This window comes from Pan paniscus, chromosome 15 (assembly GCF_029289425.2).
Source record: "Pan paniscus chromosome 15, NHGRI_mPanPan1-v2.0_pri, whole genome shotgun sequence".
Classification (NCBI taxonomy): Eukaryota; Metazoa; Chordata; class Mammalia; order Primates; family Hominidae; genus Pan; species Pan paniscus.
In genome coordinates, this window is record NC_073264.2 from 2,630,649 (window position 1) to 2,635,648 (window position 5,000).

A 5,000-nucleotide genomic window follows, 5' to 3' on the forward strand; every position below is an offset into this window, starting at 1 on the left:
GTATGTATGTATGTACATACGTACGTAGGTATGTATTTATGTATTTATCTGGAGACCGGGTCTCACTCTGTCGCCCAGGCCGTAGTGCAGTGGTGCGATCTTGGGTCACTGCAACCTCCGCCTGCCAGGTTCAAGCAATTCTTCCGCCTCAGCCTCCCGAGTAGCTGGGATGACAGGTGCCGGCCCCACGGCACCTGACTCAATTTCGTGTTTTCAGTAGAGACGGGGTTTCACCACGTTGGCCGGGCTGGTCTCGAACTCCTGACCTCGGGAGCCACTGCGTTCAGTGTACAGTGCCACTTCTTAGAAATCACTCCTCACGGGAACACACACTTAGAGGTGACGTGTAGAGATTTTATTTACTTAGTTCGTTCGTTCGTTCGTTCGTTAGTTATTATTTGCGCGGGGAGGTGGGGGGACGGAGTTTGGCTCTTGCTGCCCAGGCTACAGTGCAATGGCCTAGGGGACTCAAGGAGTCAACCTATGGCAGAGAGGACACGTCCTTCTGAGCGTAAGGGCCGCAGCGAAAGTTGGCAGGGCCCGCGCTTTCAAAGGCTGAAATCCCGGCGGCTCAGGCCTGTCGTTTCCAGCACTTTGGGAGGCCCAGGAAGGCGCATCATTTGAGGTCAAGAGTTCGATACCAGCGTGGCCAACGTGGAGAAACCCCCTCTCTACTAAAAATAAGAATATGAGCCGGCCATCCTGGTGCGTGCCTGTAATCCCAGCTACCGAAGAAGAATCACTGGAGCCCGGGAAGCAGAGGTTCCAGTGAGCCGAGAGAGCGCCACTGCACCGCAGCCTGGGTGACAGAGCGAGAGAGACTCAGTCCAAAAAAAAGAAAGAAAAGAAGAAGAAGAAGAAGAAAAAGAACCGGCCCAAATACTGCATTGTCGCTGAACGTTCTCCCAAAAGGCCAGAAACCCCCTGACTCAGGTCAAGGAGGTGGTGTTTGGTTGTACTTGTCTCTCTCTCTCTCTCTCTCTCTCTCTCTCTCTCTCTCGCTCGCTCGCTCTCGCTCTCGCTCTCGCGCTCTCTCGCTCTCTCGCTCTCTCGCTCTCTCGCTCTCTCCCCCTCTCTCCTCTCTCCCCCCTAACTTTTATTTGTCGTTCAAGCATACATGTGCAAGATTGTGACATAGGTAAACTTGTGACGGGGGTGTTCAGTGTGCAGATGATTTCATCACCCGGGTAGTCAGTGCTGTGTCCGACAGTATTCGTGTTTTGTTTTTTTCCTGAAGCTGTCTCTCCTTCCACCCCTCCTCCCTCAAGCAGGCTTCCGCGTCCCTGGTCCCCCTCGTTCTGCCCATGCAAGAACTCTCATCTGTAAGTTCCCACTTCTAGATGAGAACACGCGGTATGTAGCCGATCGTTGCTTTCATCTTCGGTGGTGGCGGTGAAAGAGGCGTGACACTAAATCGACCCTTAGGACGCTCCCCTCCGTCCCCACCCCGCACCCCCTCCCCACACACACCCTCATTCCCGCACCCCCTCCTGAAACGCAAGGAAGGAAGAAAGAAATGAAAGTAGGCGGTGAGCCTGCAAGGCGGTGGAGGCGGGGGATCTCAGAGGGCGAGCAAGCGATGGCGGTCGGGGGATGTGTCCACTGAGGTATCAAAACTAGGGGACCCACTTTTCAGCCGCAACACACCCCCTAATCCTCAGCCGCAGCCAGCCTCTGGGTGGGGTTGCGCCTGTCAAAGCTTCCGAATGGAGAGAAACCCAAGGCTACGGAAGGCATCAGCTCCAACTCCAGGAAGGGAATAGGGCTTTGTGCATATGAATGGGGCTTTGAAAGGCGTTGCCGCGGCTTCCAAAGCGATGCGCTGTGCCTCGCCTCGCCCCGCCCCGCCCCGCCCAGAGCGAGACTCCGTCTGAAAATAAGTACACAAATAAATCATAAAATAATTTATCAATAAATAAGAAAGAAAGAAAGAAAGAAAGAAAGAAAGAAAAGAAAGAAAGGAAAGAAAGGAAAGAAAGAAAGAAAGAAAGAAAGAAAGACAGACAGACAGACAGAAAGAAAGAAAGAAAGAAAGAAAGAAAGAAAGAATCAGTACAGCGACCGTGGTCGTGAATCATTCCCCGGAGTCCAGGCGCAGTGGCTCACGCCCGTCACGCCAGCACTTTGAGACGCCGGGCAGGAGGGTTGCAACGAAATGATGAGACCCCGTCTGTGGGAAAACATTTAAAAATGAAGGCCGGGCGCGGTGGCTCACGCCTGTCATCCCAGCAGTTCCGGAGGCCGGGGAGGGCGGATCACCTGAGGTCGGGAGTTCGAGACCAGCCCGATCGACATGGAGAAGCCCCGTCTCCACTAAAAATACAAAATCAGCCAGACGTGGCAGCGCACGCCCGCAATCCCGGCTACTCAGGAGGCCGATGCAGGAGAATCGCTTGAAACCGGGAGGCAGAGGTTGCGGCGAGCCAAGATCGCGCCACCGCACTGCAGTCTAGGCCACGAGAGCGAAACTCTGTCTCGGGCGGGGGGGGGGGGGGGGGAGGAAAAGAAAATTTAAAACGGTGTGGGCGCAGTGGCGCGTGCCTGCGGTCCCAGGTTCTGTACTCTGGAGGCTGAGGCGGAAGGATCGCTCGAGTCCAGGAGCGTCCACGCTGCAGGGAGTGAGTTACGATGGCACCACTGCCGGGGTGACGGAGCGAGATGCCGTCTCTAAATCAGTCCATGAGATCACTGGAAGGCGCTCTCTGTGTCTCACTTTCCAAGAGGGTCTCTTTAGGCCAAGCAGGCATGGTACCTCACGCCAGTCATCCCAGCACTTTGGGAGGCTCGGGGAGGGGGCATATCTCCTTGACCGGTGACCGCCCAGGATACAGTGGGTCACGGCCGACCGAAGCCTCGACCTGTGGGGCCTCAAGTGATCCTCTCCTCATCTCAGCCTCCCGAGTAGCTGCGACTACAGGCGGCCATCACCGCGCACAACTCATCTTATAATAACATCATGATTGTATCGAGACGGGGTCTCGCTCCGTCATCCAGGCTGGATCGCCACGGCACGATCTCAGCTCATCGCAACCTCGGCCTCCCCGGTTGGAACAACTCGCCCGCCCCAGTCTCCCGAGCGGTCGTGATTCCAAGCCCACGCTACCAGGCCGGGCTAATCGTTCTATTTTTCAGAGAGACGGGGTTTCGCCACGTCGGCCAGCCTGGTCTCCAACTCCCGGCCCCAAGCGATCCACCGGCCTCGGCCTCCCAAAGTGCCGGAATGACAGGCGTGAGCTAGCGTGCCCGGCCCAGATCATCTTTTTCATCCATTGTAGAGAAGGGGTTTCGTCAGCCAACGGGTGGAAGGTGGGGTGGGTTTCACTCAGCCTGCGTACTGTGAAAAGGTTAAGTGAGTGTGCTTTGTGAACTAGATATGGAAATGTGTGTGTGTGTGTGCGTGCGTGCATGCGTGCGTGCGCGCGCGCGCGTGAGAGAGAGAGAGAGAGAGAGAGAGAGAGAGAGAGGAGAGACACCAATCCCACCACGAGGACCCGGAAATAGTGTTTGATCTGTGTCCCTGCCTAGTCACCTGTCTTGTGTGTAGACGACTGAGGATTCCACAAATGAAGGTCAGCAGTATCTATTGAGCTGTTTCTGCCTCTCACGCGTCTCATCTGTGTGCTGGAGAAAGGGAAGAGAAGAGGTTCCGATGGGAAGTTGTCTTCACGCCTGAGGCAGCTGAAGGCAGACCGAAGGGAAGGAGGGCATCCTACGTGACATTTCCATACCCACGCACCCTTTACAATGCTGGGGCCGCCAGTCCACCCCGTACGTCAGCCCACCCCCAAGAACAGCACGGTCCGGGGTGGTCCAGTCTCATCCCAACCGGCCCACCCGGGGCATCCGGTGGAAGTCTTCGCCTGAGGATCCGAGGGCAGCGTCAACGCGGTTCCCCTGGGGTCGCCCGGCAAAGGCCAGCCGGGGGAGGGTAGCGGGACGTGAGTGGGGGGGGGGGGTCGCATCCACCTCAGAGCTCCCTGGAAGGTGGCAGGTAGCCGGTGGGGCACGCCGAGCCAGAGACGTCCGGCAGGATATAGATGTGGAAGGCGTGTCAGTCCTCTCCCTATACCTCTCCTGTGGAAAATGCCAGGGCGGCGGTGGGAGCCTCGGCTGGGGGAGAAGCGGGGACAAGGGGGAGAGGGAAGGAGGCCCTCGGGAGGTTTCGGCACCGAAAACCCACTCAGCCAAGCTCCCTCCGTGTTTCCGCGTCCAAGGTACACCCCGGGAGACGGCAAGAGAAACGTTCACACCGTGCTTTCCGTCTTCGTGTTTATCTCTTTCATCTTTTCCATTTTACGAGAGATGCTCATTTCAACAAGCAGACGGCGGATGTGACGGGAGAAGTGTCAAGGCCAGGAGTTTGAGACCAGCGTGAGCAACAGAGCAACACAAGTAGGAGAGCCCAGCTGAAAGAAATGAAAGAGGAGGAGGAGGAGGAGGAGGAGGAGGAGGAGGAGGAGGAGGAGGAGGACGACGACGACGACAAGGGGGGTTGGGGGGGGAAGGAGAAGGAAAGAAAAGAAAAGAAAAAAAGAAAAAGAAAAACAACCACCACCAAGAAAGTTAAGATCCTCCAACGGTCGGAAGTTGAAGACCAGCCTAACCAAGATGGAGAAACCCCATCTGTACTAGGAATAGAAAAATTAGCCAGGCACGATGGCTCATCGCTGTCATCGCAGCTACTCGGGAAGGCTGAGGCAGGAGAATCACTTGAACCTGGGAGGCGGAGGGTGCGGTGAGCCGAGATCCGCCATCGTACTCCACCGTGGGCGACAAGAGTGAAACTCCGTCTAAAGAGAAAAAAAAAAGAAAGAACGAAAAGGCGGATCGGTGAGATGCGTGTGAACATTTTATCTGTTCGCAGTCCCCGTATTAAAAACGGAAAGAACCGACCCATGACAAACATGACCAGAGCGTACCGTGCCCACGCGTGTCATCACAGCACTCCGGGAGGCCGATGCGGGAGGATCTCTGGAGCCTAAAAGTTGGAGATCACCCCG